We start from the raw sequence: 15,174 nt of genomic DNA, 5'->3' as shown, positions 1-15,174 counted from the left end.
AAACTGACTGCGTTATTGATGTTCTAGTTTGTACCTGGCCACTTAAAATTCATATCACAATGACTTAATACTTAATTTAGTCATGATATTCCTTCTTGCGATAGTCCGTTGACATCTGGAAGAAATAAATAAGTAAATTCTGTTTTCTCGTCCGTTTTAAACGTTGATTTTATTTCTACAGCAGGAATTTTCCACCATTATTCAACTGTCCAGCTCCGTTGGTATATTTACAATTTTAAGAGTCTTCAAGATATAATATGGTGTAGGTTATCTAAAACCTTAATATAAAGTATTACGCCTTTGCTACCATTTTCAATAGGGTATTTATTTTTTTCATTAATATATTTCCGATTATGATGAATAATATTACATTTATTACAGATTATTTTGATTGCTTTTAGAACCACGCCATTTTTGTTCGATTAAAAGATTGATGACCAGTTAACAGTGTTCGGACTTCAGTGTTCCTATCTAAAGTAAGATGAATAAACTACTTATTGATTTTACTAATTCTGGTCTGCTAGTTACATGAAAGTATGATATTCAACTTCCCGTTGTTGGTCTCGACATTTCATTGATTCTGCCTCAATTGTATATCAAGCTTTGCTCTCTATTTGCTCACTCAGTTATCATTGTCCAATTTCGAAGTGCGACAAGCTTTGCTCTCTATTTGTTCACTCAGTTATCATTGTCCAATTTCGAAGTGCATCAAATACTATTTATCTGTGTATTATATATTTCTATATGTATATATGTGTGTAATTTCTTTATTAATTCGAGCGTTGCACTGAGTTTTGGGGCAAGAGCGTAGTATGCACTGCTAGTTAGTTTAAAAAATGTGAAGTCCAGTTTATAAATTTTATAAAAGAATGGCTGGTAGATATTATTTTATTGTCTTTCAAAAACCTAACGAACATCTGAATTAAAGACTGAATTAGGAATCATACCGTCTCAATAAGGTCTCGTGTTTGATTTGATGAATAATTTTTGTCTCCTCTGGGGAGGGGGTGTAGATGGGTGGGTGGGTAGGTCGTTGATTTTTAAAATGAAAATAAGGCTTTTTGTGGCTGATCTAGGAAAAATACACTCAAACATTATTCAACGTTGTTTGTATGGTATTGGTTTTTAGAAGAAAAATTTTCTAGTTGAGGGTAGGGGTGATTCTTGAACAATGAAAATAAGCCTCTGACGTAATCAGGTCAGATAGGGGACATAAATGCTCGTAGGAACATTTTTTTTAAAACTTCGAAGATTTAATTAAAGTCACATTCTCAAGGTTTCTGTTTCTTATTTTTGGGTGGAGTACGTACATATTTTAGTTTTCTGACTTTGGCTGGTGACCATGATCAGGACAGATTACCAGCCTGGAGCCGAGAGCATCGGGTTGTCCTTAACACTGTTTTGTAAGGATTCTGAAGGCCATTGTTTAAAATCATCTTGTACAACGGCATCTTTACCAAGTAAATGCGAGAGAGGGCGAGAGCGTGAGCGACATAGAGACAGAGAGTCTGCGTGCATGTTATATGCTAACAATAACTGCTAGTTTAGCAAAACAATGTCATGCATTAACACAAGTCTCTGTCATAAAAAGCAGTAATAATACTACCTAATCTCAATTAATGAACTTACTCTGCATACTGAATGAATTAGAGACTGGTACTCTAGCTATTTTTCTCCCTAAATAAGAACTCTATTTACAGGCAAAAAACAACAGCTATAACGACCCTAAAATTCTTAGTGGAATCTGACTTTGCACATCAAAGTAATGCTTTTTCTGTCATAATTTAAGTATTCAAACTTAATGTATCAACTAGAATTAAAAATAACTGGATCAACTATGCATGTACAAAAAAAAAAAAAAAAAAAAGTCGGAGCTTCGGTAGAGGAGCGGTAAAGTGATCGCTTTCCATTTATTCGGCAAATATAACAGTATCTAGTCATTAGTCCAAGGTAGGTTTGCTTTTGTTGTACGCCATTTTTCAGAACATGATAGGCGGCTAGTATGTCAGGTGGAGGAAGAACTCGGGAAGACCTCAGGAAGAACAACCGACGCACGGGATGCTACTGGCAAGCTTTCTCACATACCAACGTTGGTCGAGCCCGAGACTCGAAACCATAAGGGCAGAGGTGAGTTGTCTGTGATCTGTAAAGGCGAGCGCCTCCAAGGTCGGTGCTTTTCTTTGGGTTCTTCACTTTTAGTACCTGCCCATAGCAGCATCAGCAAGAGCCAAGAAGAGTACTAGAATTAGAAAGCAGATGTTAGTACTTGATGAACTTAAACATTAACAAAGTTCAAATTGTTTGAAGATTTTGAAAACTCCAGGCCTAATCTAGACTCGAATGAAGTTCACTTCTTAGTACATTTTCCCACAATATCTCTTAGACTATCAAGTTCATCTAGTATTTGTACACTGTCAGAAATGCATTTATTATCAGAGCTGAAAATGGTGAGTCAGTTAGGTATGACGTTAGGCCACAAATAGAATTTGATAGACTGTATAGGGGAGCGGTTTGTGTACATGCTATTTTTGAAAACTTACTTATTTTAAGTCTCTATGGAATAAAATATTCTAGAAAATTTAGACTTTTGTCTTGATTATTCCCTTTGCTTTTGCTGAGGGTGGGAGGAGTGGGCTAGGGAAGAAACTGAGATGCACTCACTCGATGTGGTGCGGGGGTGGGGTTAGAATGGTCGCTTTTGACATAAAAAGTGACGAAATTGATCCATTGGCCCGAGTTTGCAAGCTTTAGTGTACATATTTTGTATTTTGTTATTCTGCCTTTTTTAATACTGTTAGCAACATTGAAAATATAGAGGAAAAAAAACACACACCACCAACACTGATAATTTTGTGCGAATATAGTATTCGCACACTCCCATTTGGTTGTACCCCCATACCGATTTTAAAAACGAAATAAAGGATATAAAAAATGCACAAAACGTTTCATATCATTCATTATTATTATTATTATTATTATTATTATTGTTTGCAGAATAGCAGTACATTTTGATTCTCAGATCTTCTGATTTTGGTAGGGATTATTTTTAATTCTGGGTAGCTTCAATTATTTTTGTTGCTTTTGTTGACGTTATTTTGACATTCTTGTTTTGCACGCTGAAGTTGTTTGTGTATTTTACTTCAAGGTTCAAGGACAACATATGTTTACTTGTCTTTAACCATGACCCAATTAGAACACAGTACCATGGTACTTGGCTGTAATTTTTGTGGCCTGTATTCTTCTTGTCATAGCGGACAGGAATTCAATACCGATTGTTGAATAACAGCGCAGTCTGTGGTAGTGTACGAAAGATGTAATTTCCATCATTCTATTAACCAAGCAGTAAAACCTAGATTGTGCATTTGTAGCTGACACATTACAGACAAAGGGAAGCAGATAAACAGACCAGTAATAGTAACAGTCAGTGACGTCATTTCAACCTTTTTTTTTGGGAGGGGGCAAAACTTGATTCAGAGGTGGGGGGTGACTTGACGGGCTTGTTAATTTTCGTATATAGGCAACAGCAATTTTACATTTTACAGCCCCCGACCCCCCCCCCCCCCCCATTATGTCCCTGGTAAGAGTATATTATAATATGTCGTAACATATTGAAGGTGAGGAGAAAGACTTCGTATTATTTATGTTTTCGACACCGCCATGAATCCACAACATGAACACTTTTTACTACTCGTGGGTCTGCTCTTAGTACACGAAACTTTATCAATGAAAATAGTCCAAGTCTATGGTAATTCGTTCATTAATATTTAAATTAAGGAATATGAAACTATATTGTGCATATTTTGTGCATATTATCTACTCTTGGAAAACAACAAGTCATAGTTTAATTCCAATTAAATATGTCCATATGATATACTCTTGAAACAAACTGTGGCGTGTCCTTTTTCCAGTTGATGATGGGTAAATTATGTTCTTTTGGATCGCTGTGAAAGAACGTATTTCCTATGACAAATATGTATATTATGTACCCGTAGAACACACTGTGACATGGTTTATTTCCAGTTATTCTTATGTATATTATGTTCTATTAAAACACACTGTGACATGGTTTATTTCCAATTAACGGTATCTGTTGTTGAAACACACCCTGACATGGTTTATTTACAATTATACAAATGTATGTCAATTACGTTTAAAGCACACTGCGACATGGTTTATTTTTTAATATATTTATATGCAATTAAAGGTATGTATTTTCTCACTTTGAAAATGTTTATTTCAGTTAAGGATTGGTGTTATATTGGAACACAATGTCATTTTGCCCGCACGTAGGAGCTGTGGGGTGCGGTGGGGAGCACTTAACCCCACCCTTGATTTCGCCTCTGAACATGTTGTGGCATACGTCTATAACATGGCCACTACATGTTCCCCCCCCCCCCCCCATTATCCTGCGGGCGCCCTTGCTCATTGTAATGTTGTTTGTTTCGAATTAAATATATGCATTTGTATTGGAACATATGCTGCTATTTTCAAAATCCATCGTGTTGCACTGTTTTTTTATTATTGAATTATCTAACTGGAACAAGAGGCTTGCAGTATTTATCCCTTATTTACTGTGTGAACGAACGAATCGAGGATTACCACCACTTGATCAACGTCTACCACCTTCTAATCCTTTACAAAATTTGCCATACAAAGAGCAACTGTTGATTGTTGTCATATTGCCGCAGCTTCAGTAACCACTGCAGTACCATTTTCTCTTGACAGTTGTTCCATTCTTTCAACTAATGCATTTTGTCTCAAACGTTAGAACTGATTTTTCATAGTTCTTTTCTTTTTACCGAGATCTCTTTCTGTGTTAGATGTTTAATTGAACTAATTGCATTTTTTTTACATTCAGCTATCTACAGCTCTTCTGACAGTGAATCATCTTTTGTTTGGGTTTGGTTGTTGTTGTTGTTGTGGGGTTTAACGCCATTTTTCAGCACGCGATAGGCTATACATGGCGGCCAGTATTAATGGTGGAGGAAGAACCCGGTAAAGCACCGGAAAGAACCACCGACCCACGAGAAGCTACTGGCAAGCTTTCTCGCATACCCACATTGGCTGAATCCTAGACTCGAACCGCCGCAGACAGAGGTGAGATGGCAGTGATCCGTAACGAAGAGCGCTTTAGACCACTCGGCCACTCGGGGCCCCTGTTTGGGTTTGGTTATTTGATCATTTATTTTCAACTCTTCAAATTGTGTTGAACATCAATCGATGTCAGAAATCACAGATTATATATTTTCGAATTTATAATTTCCATATGTTACATAACCCCTAATTATCTATATCTTTGTGAAGTAAATACTCTTGTCACTAAGTAAGCGTAAGCTCTCCATTTGGAAATGTTCCATGGTTATCGATACATAAAGTTTGCTTTTCTTGCCGGATGATGCAACGGTTGATCGTAAAAACCCTTTTCTCTCGTTTCTGTACACTGTTTGCATCATAATTTCATCGTCTAATTTATATGTTACATGTGAAAGGCAGAAGATGAATTACGTTCAAGAAAGTAGGTTCTAACTGATAGTAGATTACAACTCCTCCTCAATGTCAGAAGTGGCATACGACATGCTCAATGTCTCAATCGTCTTAACTCATACTTCCATATTTACTGACTGAAGTTTAATCACTTTTGTTAGATGTTAGCAAATGTAATGTCGTAGCTGATTTGATCTAGTTTCCTGATACGGATGTGAAACTGTGCTTCTCGCTTAGTGTGATATCCTGTTGATTTCATCTGTGACGATCTTAATGGTCGGGGTCGGGTGCACCCAGTTTTTTATTTAAACTATCATAGAAGTTCCACCCAGGCTCTATTTTGTTGGAAGTTAAATTTAGTGAACGATAGATGTAAAGCTCCGAGCCCCCAGTCAGCAATGCCGACGGTTAAATGGTTAAATAGACATAAAGGCTGACATTCAATGAATAACAATTCAATAATCAAATGACTCAAATTTCCAATTACACTTCTTCCGCTCGACCGTTTAATAAGTGTATTGCATCACTTGATTAGCAGTGTGAGATTGATTTCCACCTGTCCTTGTATTTCTACAAATCTGTTGTATCCTTTATCTCTCCCAATTCCTTATCCTCTTCCTCCCCGACCAATCTCCAAATTCCTTATCATCATCCTCCTGGACTTTCTCTAGACTCCTTCTCTTCCTCCTCGACTTTGTCTAGACTCCTTCTCCACCTCCTCCACTTTCTCTCCCACGACTACTGTTCTGTCGATTTCGACTGTCCCGGCTACAGTCTCAATTACATTGACTTGGGATTCAGTGGAACCGGAAGTTATCTGTCCCCTAAAACGCTTGCTGTGAAAACACAAGGATGGTACATTCTTTTTCTTTTGCCCTCTCATCTCTCACTACACCTAGCCTACCATCAGATAACGGCTATTACATTTCTTCGGTCACGCAGTCATTCACATCGAGATACACATACATTCTTGTATGGTAAAACAAACGTCATAATACAGCACGGTATCAATTACTTCTTATACATATATCAATAAATTGCGTCACATCAGTACATATTCCTAATCCCGTTATACTAAACAATATCACAATAATTGGACGTATACGTTCATATTAACTAATCTTAATACTTCAACCATGTTCCATATTCACAATTCAAGCATGTGTAATTTCTAACATAACGCATTAATAAATGCACTGGTTTACTACAAAGTAACCTGATAGCGAATTACAAAATTAATTCTGACCACCAGCTAAATACCTACATAATTCTCTACGTAAGGCTCAAGCACATTTCTCAATTACGCATGCAAATGAAACACTACAAAGGTGATTCTACATACAAAACAATCCTAGTACTTAAGTGTACACGCTACAAATAATTACAATTATGATGCGGTAATATTCTGCAAAAATCGAGCATGTAACTTACTGACCTTTTGAAGCTTTGTCTTTCCTTAGAATCTACCTCTAAGTTCTTCCGCGAAATTACGAGCGGTTTCGTTTCTCAGAGTAAACCCTGTTGATCAGCAATCCTTTCAGGCGAATACTGAATTATTCTTACGAATACGGAAGGTATCATTCGGATTTGAATTGTAATCACGCCCTCTATTTCAACTTTTGATTGGATATCGCTTTGGACCGATCTTATCAAACTAGGCAGACAATGTCATTCTCGCTGTCTGTCAACGCGGGGATGGATAAGAACACGCATCGTTCACCCCGTGGGCTTCCTTTTGATCTTTGAACTAACTTTTAACATATAGGTGTGATAACGGCAAGCCTTTGTTAAGCGATGCGACTGGTCGCCCTGGCTAACTCAAGTTTCCGGTCTCTGGCTGGTCATGGTAACCTTGCGTAAGAGTTCAACACTAACCCCACACAAGGCCCCGGTAATATTCCCAAGACATGTAGATTATAACTTATACATGACTTTAGCTGGACTTAGCAAGCGTGACATCATCATTGCGGCTTATTTGACTCTTTACCACCACTTCTGTGATTTCTCTCGGTTTTAGAAATATCCTTTATTTCATAACTCCCAGTACTCGTTTATACCTTATCACAAGATTTGCAATAAAACGTTTTGTTGAACTCGGTTATCTTGTTCATTTGATCAGGAAATAAATTTTATTCTGTTTTTAAAGCCGACGAAATGGCAAAACATGTACAAAAAGTATTGGTAGGGGATAATAAATTCAACACCACTAACCAACAAGAGCAAAACCTAATACGATGTAGAACATGTATAAAAATAGTTTCTGCATACAACACAAGCCCAGAGTTGCATTACATTAATAAAAATCATAGCTTTTGTCCTACAGACAAATGTCGAACGACATAAAACATTATCAACTCTGTTGACCATGCAAAACTTTAATCTGTTCTCAAATTTACAAGCAGCATTCTTTTAAATGATGTATGAGATATTACTAGGTCCACTATCAAATATAGACATTAAAGAAGTTGCAAAGATAATTATTCCACTTTCACTTAGTTCACAGCTGATTACCTAATCCAAAGTTATTGAGCCTGTAAATGCAATATGGCAATTAAATGTATATTCCTAAATGCTTTCAAGCTGCAATGTCGGTATTTTGTGATGGTATAGTGTTTCCTGTAATTCATATAATCTCTTGAATTCTATAAAGCAGAACCCTTCACAGGTTTTCAGTCGTGACCATGCATGCTATATTCCTACTGTGGCCGATTAACGTTAATAAGCCGGGGCACCAATTGACTAGTTAAGCTGTGTCTTGTTTTGAAATGAAATATCTACTTTCACATTTATGCACAACCACCACATCTTTCCTGAAAACATATCATCCACCAGGACGATCAGTTATAGGTGAAATAAGGTTTTTATTGTCCTAAATAGCCGATGTTTGTTGCCAATGTATTAACGTTGGTATGTTTCTGACCATTCTGTTTGACTGTTTCCATATTCTTAAAGGCACAAACAGACTAAAGTAATTGAGAAATCTTAAAATTCCGTGAATATCAATCGGCGGAATATAATTTATTAGTTAACCAATGTTACTGACAATTTGTAAAATCCTAATTCATGCGAATCAAATAGAACAGATATAGTTTATTGATACGTACAAATGATCCAGGCATGGATACTGAAGAAATTTTAAAGCCATCATTCCAGTTTCTTTATCTAGTTTACTGTCGTCTGCTTACCCAAGAAACTTTGCAGAACATCTTTTGGCTTTCTGTATAATAAATGGAGGAAAAGGTACTTATACTATTTCTGTCTCAGAAAACTAATTAAAATAAAAATTGAAAAATATAAAATCACAACTGAAATATCTGCAGACTCATTAAAACATGTTACCACTACGAAGTCGTATTCTGCATGTATGCTGGATCCAAAGAACATGCATACGAAAGGCAAACTTCTAATATTGTCGATGGCGTCTGTTTTATGCAGATAAATGAATGAAAGACATGAAGTCATTTACCATTATATCCAGCCCAGCCTATGGCGGAGCTTATCAACAGCACAACAGACGATTGTATTATTTTAATATTTTCCGGTTCCAAGAAATGAGCGTGATTTAAATTATTTAGTTAGAGGTATCGAACACTGTAGAGGTGTTATCAAGAAAGACAAAGTAATAAAATTTAGTGGAGACGAATATGGCAACAGTTTCGGGCGGTATGGAGATAATATCACCGGGATTAGGCGTTGCAGGAATTGCTAACAGTTGTTCATTAGGCGTTCATGGGTTTAGCGCAACACTAATTGGATTTGTTGCAGAAAGCTTTTAATGAGAAGTTGATCCGCATCATGATAAGCAAGGCAATCAGTGACAATGAAATCAAAACAATGAGGAATGAATGTTGATCATTAACGAGAATAATAAACACTAAGAGATAAAATGAGCGATAAGAAAAAGACGGGGAAGAGTCCAAAAAGACACTAAACAAAACAAACAGAAATGTCAAAGCCTGTAACTCCGTTAAATGAAGACATAGTGAAATTGGAAATAACCTCTCAAAAATTGGGGGAAATAAAACGAGAAAGATACAAAATAACTTTCAGGAAAAGATACAAATTGAAAATAAGAACTTTAAGTATAGGATGCGTAAATTTTAAATCTGTTAAAACAAATGATGAGGCTGCTAGTAGCTTTATGCGAAGAGTTATGTACTCAGATAGGCATAACCTTAGAGGACAATACTTTAAAAGAACAAGTTGCCAATATATTAATAGTGGTAGTGAAAATGGGAACACAATTTCAGTTCTGCAAAACAGATAGAAGAGTATTTAAATGCACAATTCACACAGAGATTAACAACTTACTTTTAGTGCCGTACGAACATTGCAGGATGTATGAGAAAGAGAACAAGGAGGATAATGGATGATCGTTTAGAATCGCTAACGCCGGAACATCTTTACAATGCCGATAAATCAGCCCCACACCTGTGATGATACTGAGTAGTTATTGTGGGGATGATATCGCATATTCATTAAAACTTGCAAGAATATGCAGGAAATCTTGTTTGTACATATCAATGTACATTTTACACACTCACCGGTATTTCTCGTAGCTATGGAGCTATCGTTGGTTGAAATTTTCTTTTGAAGAAATGTACATTATATTTCCGGAGCAAATCCTATGTGTGACGACTTGTAAATCCGCGTGGAAACGCATATTCCTCTATCCTTTATTCAGATTGAATTTCGTGCTTGCTATGGCTGTTACCAATGCCGGTAAATATGTAATGTGTACGCAGGCGTGTTCTGGAAAGATTTGCATGCAGCGAAATGGCACATTTTAATGAGCAAGTGACATCAAACCAACATATCGTCCATCAGTATCAACATAGAAATGGGGTGGGGGGTGGGGGTGGTGGCCTGATTTATCGGACTAGCTCTTTATCTACTAATTCAGAAAATTTTCCTTCTGGGAGATGCTATGCACTTTGCAAACAATCGAACAGAAGACAAACAGACAGATATTTTCGAGTGTGACATGGATTAGATAAAGAAGTCTCAGCAGCATTACATACCTTTGAATTCACAGTTGCAACGTTATAGTGAGATCTAAATAATGAAATCCATCAGAACAATCATATAATTTAAAAGGGTAATGAATGACTTTAACATTAAAATGACTTACTCGAACAATGATATAACAGCTAAGACTAATACTACGTCAGAATGTTCGAGTCCAAGGCTCGGCTAGCGTGGGTACGTGGGAAAGCCTGCCAGTAGCTTCTCGTGGGTCGGTGCTTCTTCCCTGGGTTTTCCAGGGTTCTTCCTCCACCAGTTATACTGGCCGCCATGTATAGCCTATCTTGTGCTGAAAAATGGCGTTAAACCCTAGAACAACAACAACAACAACTACGTCAGAAATGCAGACAAATAATTTAACGGGCCAAACAATGTAGCGGACGTCAAAAAACAAGAACAGAGGTATGAAGAGAAAATACAAGTTGATCGAGAAGTGGTTAAGTAGTATTGATGAAAGAAACAAAAGGAGAAGACGTGCGAAAGACGATTTAACATTCTAAGTTGAAATAGATCAAAAGACTCTTGCAGTAAATGGTAACATAGATACAGTTAAAATCGTAATCAAGGAAAACAAAGAGAAAAACTGAATTGACCAGGAAAGTGGGCAGAATTAGTTTGGCACTGGTTGTTAAAAGAGACGAATTAAAATAGAAAGCTATCACAAAAAGGAAGTTGTAGAGAAAGTTAGACTAAACGTTTATGATTTGGTCACTACAACCAGCCATGCACATTGCACCCATTTTATCAGATGTGATGCACATTGATTTAAGGAGAGATGAACGTTGAGTTACTATAAGAGATAATAGCAGCTGAAAACTTACAATACAGGAATGCGTTGACGGACAGCTACATACACAGATTTGAGCCTACATGTATATTGAACTTTTAAGATGTCTGGGCTTTGGCACTGAAAATTGATTTGGATTAGCGGTACACAATGAACCTGTTTCTTACTGATTAGGTCTTGAACGAGAATCCGTACCTTTTCATGGACAATATAAAAGGATCACGTACATACCATATAGAAGAGAACAATGTTTCGATAATTGGATTGAAGTATAAAGAAGGTCCTGCCATGGCCAGGATATAAAATAAAAACTGGCAGCAGTACACATTTGTTTACACTTTCACACCATATAATAAATGATTTCAACCAAACAAACCTTTTATTATGTATCATCAGGTAAGTAATAACACAGTAATTAAAATAATGATATAATAAAATCTATGCAGCAGGAGCAATTATTTGATCTTAATGTAGCTAATAAAGAATTAATTAGACCTTACACGATCATATAATTAGTAATGAGTAAACAGTGCAATGACACTGGATTTATTGGATGGAAGGTTGAGAGAACAACATTTTGTTGACATGAACGTTAAACAGCCTGGATAATGCGTTTGCTCTGTTTGCATCTTCTAACTCTAACACGTTCTGTTCACCCAGAAAATAATGCAAACTTTGAAAGCCAAAACAACCTAAATCTAACTTTGTTATTCCAAACCTTCTAAAAATGTAAAATACAAAATTATGTACAGCTGGACGTGCGATGGGTGTTAGTGTGTATATTGTTAACAGTTTGTGTAAGAAATCACGCAGTGCGCATGTGTACGAAGTATAATCATCCGGTTCGATAAATGGCAACGTACTGCAAATCCATAGCTTCTCACAAGCAACGCGTCCTTTTACCACACCTCAAATATGAAATCTAAGCAAGCGTTACACATTACAATTCCAAATACTCAGCCTAAATATTGTTATTTTGATTGTAATATGCAGTTTCTTTGTGTTGTTGCTATGAAGACAAAAGGAGATGATATCAATGCAGTGTTAAACAATTTGGGTAAAATACTCATGAAAGACAATATCATATCCTACAGAAGTGATGATCTTTCGCTTTGAATCAATACAATATCCCCATGATATGAAAACGTTTGTGGTTTTCTAATTAAATTAGAAGAAATAAGGCTGAGAATGGTATCTTACATGATAAATTGAGATATGTAATGACGAAAATACTGGTACTGAATTTGTACAATTCGCAGTCTATGGAATAACAATACAGAACACCATTGGACTGCCAGATAATAAAAAATCATTAAACATTACATCCTCCATAACAAATATAAAAGCATCTTAACTGTAAAAAGTTTGTAACCAGGAGTACGACCTGGAAAATAGAAATTTTCTTTGTCATAATTACAAAGCAGTCATTTAATGACAAGTAAAGAAACGGAATTACATTCTTTGAGAGAGAGAGAGAGAGAGAGTCTTTCTGCGTGCGAGTTAAACGCAAACAATAACTGCCAGTTTGGGGACGTCCATTAATTATGTCAACAATTTTTAGGCAATTTTTTTACCCCCGTTCCCCCCTTGTCAACAACTGTCAAACTTTGTGACCCCCTTAATAAAATGTTACCCCCCCCCAACTAACAATATTTTATACGGCTGGCTTTTATGCTAAAAATAGAATTATGGAAATTAAAAGGTCTACAACAAAATGTTAATACATTTTTTTACTTGTTTAACAGATTTCAAATTGACTATAACACTTTGAATTCATGAAAAAATCGAGAGTTTATATTCTAGCTTCTATCATCTTCCCATGGGGAAGCCAAATGTTCCTCAGTTGTTATAATAGGCATAGTGGCTGATTCATTAATTTCTTGTGGAACCGATACACCCGACAAGTCAACATCATCTTCATCTAACCATTCTGCGCTTAACATCTCTCCATGAGCAATAATTGCCATCAGCTCTCTCTGTCTTTTGGCAGCCACTCGTATTGGCCGAATTCTTTGCGGTTGAGGAGCATGTGGTAATTGCCTAGGCCCAAGATCGCGTTGTCGGTGCTGTTGAACATGCTTCTTCAACATGACTTGTGAAGCAACATAGAGGTGACAGATTTTGAAGATCCGTTCAAGCAACGACAACTGAATGGAAGGACAATATAGATCATATGGAAGAATTTTGAATGCCTTTGCCGATCGACGTCAATTTATCTTGAACTTCCCCCTCCCCCATGTCAACAATTGTCAAACTTCTTCAAACCCCCTCCCCCCTATTTTGTTGACATAATTAATGGACGACCCCTTTGGCAAAGCATTGTTGTACATTAACGTAACTTTCTCAGCTTTAAAAACAACATAATATTGAATGAACATGAGGGAAATAAATTACCGACTTAGCCGCCAAAATAACTGCTAGTAAATCTCACGCTTGTTTCAGCCAGAATAAATGCAAAAATGTGTTTTGATCAGGTGCACAAAGAGTGGAGAATGTAACCTAGAAATGCTGTTCAACGCGCCAATATAAAAAGATGTCAGTGACTATAGAACGGATACTCAGATAAATTTCCTGTAGAAACCATAACATTAGCCACATTGTATTTCTCTGATGAACAATAGAAGCACACTAAAATTAACAAGTTTTACGATAACCGTTGCATTGGTCTTTTTTAAGTGGTACACTTAACATGTTTTACTACATGGTAATTATTTGTCCAACGTTTCCGATCAACAAGAATTACAAATGAAGGAGGTTGACCAAAAAGATGAAAAGGTGATCTTGATATATTGTTTTGGGTTAATTAAATACGTTATTTAGAGATATTGGTTAATTGTCATTTCACTTTGTTGATGATTGTGGTAATCGTTATATTGTATAAAACAAAAAACAAACTAACATAATGCAACTTGCATTTAGTGATAACCATTTGAAATATCTATTTGGTGGACTGAACTAATGTACAACTCTGTCAATAAAGGCTTCAAAGAATACGAACGCGTTTTCGATGTTTTACAGAAAGGATATAATGCAATAGGGACCGTATAAATAGAGATTAAAGATACTTTGAAATAGAACAAACGAAACAAACTTTAAATAAGACAGAGTATCCCTTTGGTTATAGCGGTCAAACGTTCCTGTAAGGTGGTGTATTTATGCCGTCAACCAAACGTTTGTCATTGTAAAGAGAACAAACTATTTTCATTTTGACATTATACAACTCGCGTTTGTAAAATCGGAATAATTCATTTCATGGCCATTTCTCCTCGTGATTAAATAATATATTCTTTTCTAATTATAATCTTTTACGCGACGTATATTTTCATCCATTTTCATTTTTATTTGTGACAACAGTTAAGTTATCCTGTGCATTGTGACCAGTGTCAAAGAACTTGATCTTACTTTTTATGACCAGTGTCAAAGAACTTGATATTACTCTTTATGACCAGTATCAAAGAACTTGATATTACTCTTTATGACCAGTGTCATAGAACTTGATCTTACTCTTTATGACCAATGTCAAAGAACTTGATCTTACTCTTTATGACCAGTGTCATAGAACTTGATCTTACTCTTTATGACCAGTGTCAAAGAACTTGATCTTACTCTTTATGACCAATGTCAAAGAACTTGATCTTACTCTTTATGACAAGTGTCAAAGAACTTGATCTTACTCTTTATGACCAGTGTCATAGAACTTGATCTTACTCTTTATGACCAGTGTCAAAGAACTTGATCTTACTCTTTATGACCAATGTCAAAGAACTTGATCTTACTCTTTACGACCAGTGTCAAAGAACTTGATATTACTCTTTATGACCAGTGTCATAGAATTTGATCTTACTCTTTATGACCAGTGTCAAAGAACTTCATCTTAC

At 36.2% G+C, this 15,174-nt stretch overlaps 2 long non-coding RNA genes across 2 annotated transcripts in view; both read right to left on the bottom strand.

Annotated features, from left to right (window-relative positions):
• LOC149782677 (uncharacterized) overlaps window positions 1-15,174 on the bottom strand; it is a 129,105-nt gene that overhangs the window by 61,689 nt on the left and 52,242 nt on the right. The gene's annotated exons all lie outside the window — the stretch shown is intronic.
• Window positions 1,876-7,017, bottom strand: LOC149782679 (uncharacterized). Its single transcript, XR_016414421.1, has 2 exons — window positions 6,920-7,017; window positions 1,876-2,239 (listed from the first exon to the last, which is right to left on the bottom strand). It is a non-coding gene; the product is annotated as an uncharacterized LOC149782679 (long non-coding RNA).

The sequence above is a fragment of the Sinohyriopsis cumingii genome, chromosome 15 (genome assembly GCF_028554795.1).
Source record: "Sinohyriopsis cumingii isolate HCF-2022 chromosome 15, ASM2855479v2, whole genome shotgun sequence".
In the NCBI taxonomy this organism is placed as follows: domain Eukaryota; kingdom Metazoa; phylum Mollusca; class Bivalvia; order Unionida; family Unionidae; genus Sinohyriopsis; species Sinohyriopsis cumingii.
The sequence above is the reverse complement of the archived record's forward strand: the minus strand, read 5'-3'. Positions and strand labels throughout refer to the sequence as shown.